A 14,040-nucleotide genomic window follows, 5' to 3' on the forward strand; every position below is an offset into this window, starting at 1 on the left:
AAACTGAACAGTGTTTTGACAGTGTAAGTTACAAAATGAACCGTAACATTTTGGAATTCTGATTCGTCTTATATTCATTACAGCAACACTTTTGACTATGTTGACTGAAATAGCAAAATTGCCGTAAACAATTTAATGGCTTGAAATAGTTCACTTTAGAATTACATTGTAATGATTATTCACTCACCCTCATGTCATCCAAGACGTCCATGTCTTTATTTCTTCTGTAGAAACTAATCCAAGGTTGTTGAGGAAAACATTTCCGGATCTTCCTCCATATAACGGATTTGATGGGGGGCAACCTGATTTAAGGTCCAAATTTCAGTTTCTTCGCAGCTTTAAAGCTAGTTTGTAAAGACCGCCGCTAGAGGGCGCACAATCAAAACAACAACAATGGCGTAGCTGGATGATGCCGTGAAGGAGCGTGGAATGATGGGATCTGTTGTCTTCAACTCCACCGCTGATGGCCATCAATCAGACGCGAATGAGAAATCATGCTAGCGGATGAGGTAAAGTAATAAAATTGTATAAATATTGAGTATAATTGTGGTCCATAAATAAGTGACTGCTCGAAACAAGCTAGTGGCTGGCTTGCTAGACGCGACTTCCGCATTTGTCCATATCACTTTTGTCATGCAGTTTCTACGTCAGTACAGGGGGTAACAAAGGGTAACGCAGATAAGACGCCATTGACAGGCGACTGCACAGCCCCGTGTCACTGTTTAGAATGGCGATTTTCTCACGATTTAAGTATTTGGAAACATTTGAGATATTGTACTCAGCTAAACAAAATATATAACACTGGCCTAGTGTTTTTTTGATATTTTACTGCAAAATTGTTACAAACTACACCTTTAAATGGCTAAACGCGACACCAGCCAATTAATTAGGGTGTCTTCTAGCGAAACGATTACTCATTTTCTAAGAAAAATTCTACTTTTTGTACTTTTTAACCACAAATACACGGCTTGCACCCAACCATGTTGCGCATTCACGACTTCCCGTAATACGTAATCACCTTGGAAAGGTCACGCGTCTGACGTTTATACATCCCGGATGTATAAACAGATGCGTGACCTTTCCAACGTGATTACGTATTACGGGAAGATAAAAGTAATTTGTCAATACATAATCAATGATTGCAAGTACATGCACCACAAAGAACGCTGAAAATTGAAAAAGACAAACTATTTAAGTCAGTAAGAGAGATTTTATTATATAATTTTATTTAATGAGCAGTTAGAAAATCTTTAGAGAAAATCATTCAAACACACAGAAAAGCCATTTTTATTTAGGAAAACAATATTTTGTTTCAAAAACATCCTTATAATAAAACACCAGTTTTACAGAGATGTATTTTATCAACTTAGCAGCGAATGTGTATGGGAAATAGTGAAATTAATGGGCTTCAATGCAGTGTTTGGAACTATAGAGCCCATAGACATAATAAATACCTAGACGCCGTTGAGAAATGTAAACAATGTCGTGTTTTTATCCAGAAAACTGCAGCTCCACCATTCACTCGTATGTCTTTGTAGTCGGCTTTTGCCCTCACCAATATGGCAGTGGCCTTGATGTACAATCCAGTGGACAATGAGGCGTCTAGGTAATGGAGGGGACAACTTATTTTTGTAGGCTAACCCGGAAGTAAGTGCCGCGCTGGTTCCCTCGACCAAAAGCCTATACATTTTTCCTATGGAATGATTTTGCGGACTAAATTAAAAAGGTATTGCAAACTGCATTTGCAAATGCGTTTCCTATTTGTTCGTGTCAAAATAGTGACATATTTCAAATGCAAATGCAAACCGTTTGCATTTGCATTTACGCGAACGTACAATGTCTGCCAAATTTCAAAAGGAAAAGCAAAGTCTATTTGCAAATGAATTACGAGTTACGACCATGCCATATTTAAATTGCAATATCAATTCCCCATATGCTATTTCACTTCCTCTGGCGTCGCGTATTAAGCCTGCCAAAACTCAAATGAAATCGCAAATCCCTTTGCATTTGCGTTTCCCCTGACTTGAAAAGAAACCTGTCAATCAATGGTGGGGGTGGGCTTATTCAACGCGGCGTGTTTGTATCGGGAAGTGACATCATTCACCGTCGACTGGAACTTAAGTAGATACATGTGATACAGCTAAACACATTAGGAGTGAAGTTACAACTGCACTCACAATCGGCGTTGAAAACAGTGCAGTTTTCAGATTTTTTTGTTTGGAAATAACTCGCGCTGGAACTCTGGGCTCAGAGCGGCATCACTTAGCATGTGAAACTTCAGTGCAGGATGGATAATCATCACCTTCTGCAACATTCCTCTACACATGTTTGTTTATGGTATTCGTTTTCACAGTACTCCGAAGTCAAAGCGAGGACATGACATTTATTGACAACACTGTGACCGTATTTTGCATCATGATTAATACGTGTTGTAAACCATAACAAAACATGTTCACTTTGAATGAATAAACAGCATCCTGTATTATCATTGTTGTTCATTATGCATATAACAAGTTAATAATAAATGACAAAAGTACGTGAATTCTACATGTCTTTATTTGTGTATCATAACATAGTGAGACAAAGACAAACTTGTGCTCCAGTGTTTTAGTGAGTTTGCTGGACACAGAAGTAGCTGTCATCTACAAATTACTGGATGGAGTTGTTGCTGTATTTAAAATTTAATTTCCGAACAGCCTTTTCAACAATATGTGCAGTAAATGAGCCCATCAGGTGATGCACCAACCTGAGAAATTAATGTAATTATGATGAATCCACACTGCTTCAATATGACTTTTATTGGTAGCTCATTGAGATCACCAGACCACTGTTTGTGTTCATCTGTTTATCGAGCTCATTGAACTTCTTTAAATTATACTTGTTAAGTACCGCAATTGTGATTCATTGTAAAGATTTTCTCTATATGAAACTTTGCATCTGATCCTCGTTTGTTCCATTATTGCTATTTTGGATTTTAGCTATAGCTGAATCCCTTTTAGCCACAACCGGTGTCGCCCTGACGGTGTCACCTTGGTGTTGGACTGCCACCACTGCGACGGTGAATGACGTCACTTCCCAATACAAACACGCCCCATTGAATAAGCCCACCCCCGCCATTGATTGACAGGTTTCTGTACAAGTCAGAGGAAACGCAAATGCAAAGGGATTTGAAATTTCATTTGAGTTTTGGCAGGCTTAATACGCGATGCCAGAGGAAGTGAAATGGCATATGGGGAATTGATATTGCGATTTAAATATGGCAGGGTTGTACCTCGTAAGACAGAGGTAATTCATTTTCTTTGCTTTTCCTTTTGGAATTTGGCAGACATTGTACGTTCGCGTAAATGCAAATGAAAACGGTTTGCATTTGCATTTGAATTATGTCACAATTTTGACACGAACAAATAGAAAACGCATTTGCAAATGCAGTTTGCAATTCCTTTTTAATTTAGTCCGCAGAATCACTCCATATTTTCCCATAGACTTTTGGAAGATCGCAAAAAATAAGCTCTCTGATTGACAAAGGTTTATGATGTTTACACGTTTTGTCTATCAAGATCATATTTACAAATTAACACAACATTTGTTACTTTTGAAGCCGAAATACAATTGGCAGAAGTAAAAAGCTAACACGATGCTATAAACAGACTACATTTAAGGTCGCTCGATATCAACGTTACCACCACCAAGCCTCTGACAACTCTTTCAAACTTTATTAAAAATGTGTTCCCTGGTAAGTAATTACTCCATGAATGAATCCGCATCTACGTTTTAAGAGATTTGTGCCCATGTTGCATTATGACATCAGGAGTAGCAAAGGCAGAAATTTCAGATGCACGCTCTGTAAGCGGCACCTGCCAGTAACCCTTAAGCAGGTTGAGTTTGGTCACAAATTTAGCATTTCCCACACGGTCTACGCAATCCTCCATGCGCGGCATAGGATAGGAATCAGCTTTGGTTAATGCATTTACCTTTCTGTAATCTGTACAGAACCTTGAAGCACCATCTGGCTTGGGAACAAGAAGACATGGGAAACACCATGGGCTAGAACTAGGGACTGCAAAGTTATGTTAAAGTAGAAACTGTGTTTCTTGCCTCATCAATTCTCTCTTGAGTGGATTAACATGATAAGCCCGTCGTGTGATGGGAGCATGCGAACCAACATCAATGTCATGTGTTAATACTTGTGTAGTGGTGGGTAAATCACCGAACAAATTAGGATATCTCTTAATCACATTTTTGATATCAGCCTTGGCAGACATGGATAAGTGAGACAACTTTTCTGAAAGATTTGACAGAGTTTCTGAATTGGACAAACGAGCAGAGGTAAATGTGGCACTATTCATTTTCAATCCATCGATTTCTGGTGAATATTCGGAGGGTGGTACAACTACTGGAGCAACAGTAAGGAACGAGGTCTTAACCTCAGAGCTAGAGCGTGCCACGTATGCCTTCAGCATATTGATATGACAGACACGTGATTTTCGCCTACGCTCGGGGGTGTAAACCACATAATCAGTATCACTTATTTTCTCTTTAATCTCATAGGGACCGGTGAATTTCGCTTGGAGCGCTGAACCAACCACTGAAAGTAACACGAGAACGTTATCACCAACTTGGAAAGAGCGCTCGACAGCCTTTTGATCATACCGAACCTTCATTTGGTCTTGTGCAGACCCAAGCGAGCGTTTTGCCAGTTTCCACAACTGATGCAGTCGTTCGCGAAACTTATTAATATGATCTAAAACGTTCCTAGTAGGTGAGAGATGGTCGGACGAAAGTATTTGTTCCTGCAAAATCTTCAATGGCCCACGCACAGTGTGTCCAAAGATCAACTCTGAAGGACTGAAACCAAGGGAAGCTTGAGTCGTAGTACGAATGGCAAATAATTACAGTGGGATTTCTTCATCCCATTCTTTTTCTTGTTCTACACAAAAAGTTCGGAGCATAGATTTGAGAGTTTGATGGAACCGCTCGATGGCACCTTGGGACTGAGGGTGATACGCACTAGATACTTGATGTTTGACGTTTAATATTTTTATGACTTTGGCGAACACTTTAGACATGAAATTTGTTCCTTGATCAGATTGGATAAATTTCGGCACCCCAAAGGTAGTGTAGAATTTGACGATCGCTTTGACAATTGCATGAGCTTTAAGTGAACGCAGAGGTATCGCTTCAGGATACCTGGTCGATGCACACATCAGCGTTAACAAGTAGGAATTTCCGGATTTGGTTTTGGGCAATGGCCCAACACAATCCATCAATACGCGCTCGAAGGGTTCACCAATAGCTGGTATCGGCTTCAATGGGGCTGGGGGAATAACTTGATTGGGTTTGCCAGATAACTGACATGCATGACATGACTTACAGAATTTAGAAACATCAGACTTCATCGAAGGCCAAAAAAAATGTTTCAACAAACAATCATACGTTTTTCGAACTCCTACATGTCCAGAAAGTTCATGGTCATGTGCTACACTCAAAACTTGCTCTCGAAAGGGTTTTGGAACTACAACTTGAAAAGTGGTACCCCATTCATCGGTGGCATGACGATGAGACCACTTACGCATAAGGACGCCGTCGTCAACGAAATAGGCAACTCGATGCTCTGGCAAAACTTTCAACTCGATAGCAGCTGCAACACAGGAACACAGAGTTTGATCGGCACGTTGTGCCTCAATTAACATGTTTTTTCCAAATGGCAAATCATCCCTAGGAAGTGCACAAATTTTTACTTCTGGATCAACTTTTTCTTCCGTCTCAGCAGAGTAGTTATTACACAAAAAGGTATTTGACAAATCTACAGTGTCTTCTAATTTCTGAGCTTGAGCTCGGGTCACCACACATGTGCTAAACACATCAGGAAACTCTTCCTGTAACTCATCTTCATAATGTACATCAGGAACATCTATAACTTCAGGTAAGCAAAAAACTTTGTTACCTGCTAGGTCATTTCCAAGTATAAGCGCTACACCTTTAACAGGTAACTCCTCCCGAACTGCCAGTTTAACTTTCCCAGAAATAATTCCAGAATACAAATAGACATTGTGTAAAGGAATTTTAACTACTGAGAGGTCAATGCCTTGCACTAATACACTGGAACCACAGCTTGACTGCTCTGAAAATGGCAGCACACTTCCCAATATTATGGACTGAGAGGCACCAGTATCACGGAGGATGCGAACCTTTTTCATTTCAGAGTCTGCTTTGCTAAACGACACCATACCGTCAAAAATAAATGGCCTAAATGCAGATTCAGTGGATGTATCTAGAATTTCTGGCTCGGGGGAGAATATGGGACACTCCACTAATGCAACACTTTTATAAGTGTTTGTTTTCTTGCTAGTTTTACGTTTTAGCGTGGGACAGGTGGCAATGAGGTGTCCAACTTCATGACAGTAAAAACATTCACGGTTCTCCACATTTAAAGCACCTGAAGCATTTCTGGGTACTGTCGAAGAATCTTTACAATTTTGGATAGGATCCGCAACACTGCGCTTGGTGGTTGTTGGAAACACTACTTTATGTGTTAGTACAAACTCATCCGCAAAAACAGCGGCTTCAGAAAGTGAAGACACTTTCTGCTCATTCAAGTATATCACAACTTTCTCAGGTAGACCATTCTTAAACTCTTCCAACAATATTAACTCTTAACTGCTCGAACGTACTAACCTTCTTTGCAGTGCACCACTTCTCAAACAAATTGGCTTTGTCTCTTGCGAATTCAACGAATGTTTAACTGGTGGTTTTTACATGATTTCGGAATTTCTGTCTGTATGCTTCGGGAACTAACTCGTAAGCGTGCAACACAGCATTTTTCATTACCTCATAATTCAGGCTCTGTTCAAGTGTTAAGGCGGAACAGACTTCCTGTGCCTTCCTGATGAGTTTACATTGTAACAGGAGTGGCCGAATACTCTGTGGCCATTTTAAAGTGGCGGCAATGCGTTCAAAAACCGTAAAATACGTGTCGACCTCACTCTCACGAAATAGTGGAACTAATGCAATTTGTCTTCTTATATCAAAATCAGGTTCACTTACTTGTAAAGTGCGTCGCGGTGCAGGAATCGGACTCGGAGTGGAAGCATTCTTAGGCGGTGATACAGGCATAACCATGCTGGGGGTATCAGCAGCTGAGGGGTGAATAAGTTGTTTAGTTTTTAGCTCCAGGTCCAGCTCTTTGAGCCTGATAGCTCTCTGGGTTTCAAGATCAACTGTGCGCACATGCAACAGTTGGCTCTGATATTGCTGTTTGCTCAACTCCAACTCCAGATCTATCAATTTGATCGCCAGCAAAGGATCACTAGGTGAAGGAAAGTTAGCGGGCTCCATGCTAGTTAACTCCGCAGGTTTGGGTTCCGCCCCCTCCCCTACGGAAGCTGACAGTTGACCTGCAACACCCGCTTCACCCTCTCCTTCATCAGAGAAAATGCCACGTTCAACCAGATGCTTATAAATCACTTCCTTAATGTCCGGTTTCATAGCACTGCGAGTAATCTGGATTTGATATAAATCCGCGATCATAAACAAATCATCTTTGCGACAAATATTTAACTGATGTACTGAAGGTTCGATTGCGAACTTATCTAATTCAAATTTTGAAGTCATTTCTAATTCCCTCAGCCTTAAAATAAAAACCACCAGGCAAACGAACAACCACAAAGCCAATTTCATGAGTTTCCAAATATCTATTTCCGGAGTTATAAGACGAGCCCCCAATTTCTGTTACGACCTCTAGGGGTAAGCCGTAACAGAAAAAGGAATATTTTCACACCAAAAGTTGCCAAATAAACAATTTTATTTTATTTTCAAAGAGAATCTCTTCAGGGGCAGACAAGGCCAAAACAATAAACAAAACAATCCTTTTGTTTGAAAACTAAATAACCTCAAACTGAAATGAAGAAAACAAAATACCAATCAACTTACCTACCTCCCTCAACCATAAAAAAAGTTACAAAAAGATGTATATAAACAAAATGGCGTCTAACCCCCTACGTCCCTTAATTTGGCAATTTAGTATATACAAGAATATTTACAGTTATTTACAAAGTTTCAGAGTGTACATAAAACAGAATTAGCATCCAAATCATAGTAAAAGCAGACAACATTCAGATAACAGGAGATTCAAGATTTAAAGTACAATAATAAACACTCCACAGATTCATGTCTCAGAATATAACTCTCTGGTACAACACTCACAATTAACGACGTCGAAGATATCAACAATAGCAGAAATTAGGCTACCAGAACACTAGCGAAACACAAAGGTAACAAGAGTCAGCGAGGCTCAAAGGCACTTGGTAAGTGTTTGGGGCCGTCCTTATATGCGTGGCCTGTGCATAGTAGGACCAATCACCATCTCCAGCTGGGTAACAGCTGGGTAAAATCTCTCAAACATACCTTTTTTCTCCGAATAACAGCTGTATTTTCTTGTTCCTGAGGTGATTCAAAACGCCCTCGAAGGTAGGGTTTGTCTGAGACGTCGAGGAAGGGGGAGGGGTTTACTCTCTGAACTGTCACTCAATTGGACCCAACCGGTAACCCAACGATTGGGTTACACAAAAAACTACCCAACACTGAGAAAATAACCCAACAAAATGACCCAACAGGCTCAACCCAGCGGTTGGGTTAAAAAAACAACCCAGCATTTTTTAGAGTGTATGGGTTTACTGTGGGATAGTTTGGGCAGGGCAAACCCACACCAAACCCCAAGTGGCCCACATGGTTTTGCCCATTTGGGCCCCAGCGGGGGTTGACTGTGGCACAGCCCACTGTGGGTTTGCCCACAGAAAAACCCTGATTTTGCCCTTTTGGGCGCCCAAGATGGTTGTTAGTGGGTGAACCCAGTGTGGGCACAGCAACATGGCAAAACACAATAAATTAAAGAATTATGGCTTTATTTTAAAGCAATCAAAATTACCTATGTTCATATTTAACTTTTGCTATTTCTATTTTTTTTAATAAACATCAAAAGAAAACAATTAAATGAAATAAGTATAACTTTAAAAAAAAACATCAAATCTTTACATAAAAATTCAAAAGTATTGAATACAACAATTAACACAATTAGAAAAATTAGAAGAATGAACAAATGTATTTTTTTCTGCAAACACAAATGCATTTATTTTACGACAATTCTAACATTTAAAATATAGACATTTGAAAAATAACTTTTTAATATGAAACAGAAAACACCAGTAGGTGGCGACAGGTCACTGTCACCACTCTGGAGGGCTGAACTCTCATTATACTTTTTATTTAAGGTAATATAAAGAGATAACAATATGGCATTCACGTGCGACGTGAGCTTATAAAAGTTTTCTCCTATACTACAAAACTTGGACTGAGTTTTCGACATTATACATGATTTACGATAAATAAACAATTCATTTTTATTAATAAGTGTTCGTGTAATAAAATAAAAAGTAAAATGTAAATTAATAAAAATAATACAATAAAATAATAAGATGTTTTTAAAAATAAACCCGGAAGTGCTTCCAGATCAGGCAGCGTTGTTGTTTTACGTCTTTGAGGCGGCAAGTGGACATTCTGTGGACATATCGCCTCTGATTTTTTCTGAGGTCAAGTACTCTTTTAATCTATATTATTTTAATTCTAAAACGTATTACACCCATACAAAAACCATTGAAAAACAGACTTAAAGGGGTCATATGGAGCGAATACATGTTTTTCTGTGTCTTTGGTGTGTTATAAGTTGCCCATGCATGTATTGCTTTAGACACGTAAAACTGCAAAAATGAAAGTGTCGGGAAAAAAATGCATTCTATCTAAAAGCGAATGCTCACCCAGACCTGCCTGAAATGCCTCATGTAACCACACCCCCACAAATCTACATCAGTTCATGGTATGATTTGACTAAGACCGCCCAAATGTATACGCAAGGTGGGCGTACCTGTCAGTACAATTGCTTTGGAAACTGATGCTCCAAATATTGTAAGAGGCGTTAACATTTCCATCACACGCTTACAATATTCCACCAATCACTACGCACTGGTTAACTGGCCAATCATAGCACACCTTGCTTTTCAGAGCGATGAGCTTCGTTAAAGGTGTGCTGAGGTCTATGACTTTCGCGTGGTTTTTACATTCGAAAACATCAAAATCAATAAGTAATAGGCTATTTTCTACCCTGGTTTTGAGGCCGGCTGGAGAAACGCTTGGTTTTTATGGGCAGGCCGCATTGAAGACTTGGAAGTAAATGCCCACTGCTATGATTGGATAGCAGTTTGCATAGTAAACTTAAGTTTATGTGAATTTGTTTAGACACGTAACGGACTTATTTCCCGGATGTGATGGCTAGTGTTACATTCCGGGAAAGCTTTGCGTATAGTTTGTATAGCCTATAGTTGTATGGTGTTTAATGATATATGACTGTACCTGTCAGCATTTGAGACTCGTGATCGCAAACCGAACAGATCACCGCGATCGCAGGTATATGACCTACATTTATAATTGTTGTTTGTATTCTGTATATATACAGATATAAATCGTTACAATGCATTTTTTATATTTCAGTAAAGTTCTATTCGTACACCCAATATAGTTTTGTGTTTTTGTATTTTTTTATCTTTAATGCGGGAACCACAAAACAAGTTCCCTTAGGGCAGAGCCATTGAGAGAGAGAGTCGCGTCAACTCCGTTGACTCCAATGGAACAGTTTTTTCACATCAATGGAGGCTCTCAATAGGGAAGTTACTAGTAACGCATGGACCTGCGACTAAACAGACCAACTGAGGTAAACTTCTAACCCATTTAAAGACGAAAGCCATTTACTGAATAAAAAAAAAAGAAATAAAGTATTTAAAGAGAAAACATAACTTCCTGGAATCTGAAGGCTCCATGAATAACGTGACGCTCCAGCGTTTTGGACTTCCGTTGGCAGAACTCTCTCTCTCAATGGCTCTGGCTTTGTCAGTAGCAGCTCTGCATATCTCTCACATACACTGAAAGAGCAAGCTTGAGACAAAAAAAGACTCATGAAAACAACGTTTTTGGTCTTTTTTGGGTTAATTGACACCTGACTGTTGTAAGTCAACCTAATAAATAATCTTCCTGCATCTCTGATTTGCCATGCTCTAATCATTTTGTACAGCAATGCCTGACCACTGTTTTGCTCTTTTGCTTTTGATATTCTGTCAGCAGCAGCAGCTATAAATTCACCCCAATGTTTTTTTTCAGAGCTACAGTATAAATAATAAAACAATAACAAAGTAATTTACTCATTCACTGTGTACTGTTAATGCTGATCCATTCATCTCATTTTAACTCAACCAACTCTTTCATTTTCTCATTCAGTTAAACTCTCAGTTCAGCAGCTCCTGGTGCAGTCCTTAAACTCAGTTTCCCCTTTCAAAGTGTTGCTAAAGTTCCTGAGTGCCTTAAGGGCACTTCACCCAAAAAATGAAAATTCTCTCATTATTTACTCACCCTCTTGTCATTTCAAACCTGTATGACTTCTTTCTTCTGCAGAGCACAGAAGAAGATATTTTGAAGAATGCTGATACCCATTGACTTGCACTGGTTTTGTGTCCATACAATGGAAGTCAGTGGGTGCCGCCGCTGTTCGGTTAGCAGCATTCTTCAAAATATCTTCTTTTCTGTTCTGCAGAAGTAAGATAGTCATACAGATTTGAAATTACAGTGAGTATGAGTAAAAGATAACACAGTCTTGATTTTTGAGTGAACTATCACCTTAAAAATATTTTGTGCATTGGGAAACTTTTTGAGGTCAATGTGAACAATTCTTGAACAACCCTTGTTTTTTTTAGCATATGTTATTCAATATGTTATTTCTTTCCCACTTAGCCGCTGTGACCAAATGCATCCGGCCCACAGAATGTTAAAGAGGTCAAATGACATGGCTAAATCGAATATTATGGTTTGTTTTAGATGTAATGCAATGTGTATACACGATTTAAGGTTCAAAAATGCTGTATTTTCCACATACCTTGCATGTTTGTATCTCCTCTTTGCCCCGCCTCTCTGAAACGCGCTGATTTTTTACAAAGCTCATGGCTCTGAAAAGCGAGGTGTGCTATGATTGGCCAGTTCACCAGTGCGTAGGGATTGGTCGAATACTGCAAGCATTTCACGGAAATGTAACGCCTCTTACCATATTTGGAACATCAGGTTCCAGAGCAATTGTACTGACAGGTACACCCACCTTACTTGCGTATACATTTGGGCGGTCTTAGTCAAATCATGTTACAAAGTTACGTAGATTCGCCAGGGTGTGGTTACACGAGGCGTTTCAGGCAAGTCTGGTTGAGCATTCACTTTTTGATAGAATGCATCTTTTGTTCCCACACTTTCATTTGTGCAATTTTACGTGTCTAATACATGCATGGGCAACTTATAACACACCAAAAACACAGAAAAACACGTACTTCCGCCATATGACCCCTTTAAGCAGACGTCGTAATGCAAGAGATAGAGATGGGGTACAGCAGGAAAGAGCCAGAACTGTAACAAAAGACAAACTTACTGGTGCCCCTCATAGTATTGATTTTTCATTTTTTAAATTCTTTTAAATGTTCTGTGGTTGTTTTTTGGTGTTTACTGCTGTTTTAAATAGCTATTAGGTGCTGTTTTTCTACTGTAATAAAACAAATCTCGATATATATTGTTATTTTTAAAAATAGTGTAATTAAATTTTTAGGGGGCTGTAAATAAATTATTTTAAAATCACGACCCTCGGTTTATTACTGTTACTTTTTACAAGTGCAGTTGTTCTGCATATGCATCAATAGTAATATAAAGGAGAACCACTTTCCCCACTCTTTGTCAGTGTGCCTACAGTAAGCCCACACTTTGCCCAGTGTTCCCACTGTATGTCTACACTACACCCATTGTACCCAACGTAAGCCCACACATTCCCCACACTTCCCCCAGTGTACCCACAGCATGTCCACACTTCCCCCAGTGTGCCCACACTTTCCCCACACCCTGGGGAAGTCCCATTAGGGCCCCTGGGCCCTATAGCGTGGGGCCCACACGTGCCCCGCATTTCACGCCGGTAGCAGGACCAGCAGTGGTCTGCCCGCTGTGGGCCCACATTTTCTGCCCACAGTGGCCCCACATGGGACCCAAAGGGGCATGTTTGCTGGGGAGGGACATACTGCGTCTGCCATGTTTTATGGTCATGTGACCGTTTGCTCTTTGACCTATGAGGTATTACCAACCTATACGTGAGCGTTGATAAAAACATAATTTAGTCACGAGAAATTAACTGTTAGAGCACATCAAATCAAAATGTCATGATCTGAAAAAATAAACAGATATCTGGTTTTGTATAAATGAGATTTGTGACTCAGACAGTGGCCAGAGATTCACTGTTTCCAGTAATGCTCTTCCTAAAACGAGATTTTTCTTGAAATTTTGCATTTCCTTTGGAAATCAGGGTCCCAGAGTCTGGAGGAAGAGAGGAGAGGCACAGAATCCACGTTGCTTGAGGTCCAGTGTAAAGTTTCCACAGTCAGTGATGGTTTGGGGTGCCATGTCATCTGCTGGTGTTGGTCCACTGTGTTTTCTGAGGTCCAAGGTCAGCGCAGCCGTATACCAGGAAGTTTTAGAGCACTTCATGCTTCCTGCTGCTGACCAACTTTATGGAGATGCAGATTTCATTTTCCAACAGGACTTGGCACCTGCACACAGTGCCAAAGCTACCAGTACCTGGTTTAAGGACCATGGTATCCCTGTTCTTAATTGGCCAGCAAACTCGCCTGACCTTAACCCCATAGAAAATCTATGGGGTATTGTGAAGAGGAAGATGCGATATGCCAGACCCAACAATGCAGAAGAGCTGAAGGCCACTATCAGAGCAACCTGGGCTCTCATAACACCTGAGCAGTGCCACAGACTGATCCACTCCATGCCACGCCGCATTGCTGCAGTAATTCAGGCAAAAGGAGCCCCAACTAAGTGTTGAGTGCTGTACATGCTCATACTTTTCATGTTCATACTTTTCAGTTGGACAAGATATCTAAAAATCCTTTCTTTGTATTGGTCTTAAGTAAT

The sequence above is a fragment of the Triplophysa rosa genome, linkage group LG8 (genome assembly GCF_024868665.1).
Source record: "Triplophysa rosa linkage group LG8, Trosa_1v2, whole genome shotgun sequence".
Classification (NCBI taxonomy): Eukaryota; Metazoa; Chordata; class Actinopteri; order Cypriniformes; family Nemacheilidae; genus Triplophysa; species Triplophysa rosa.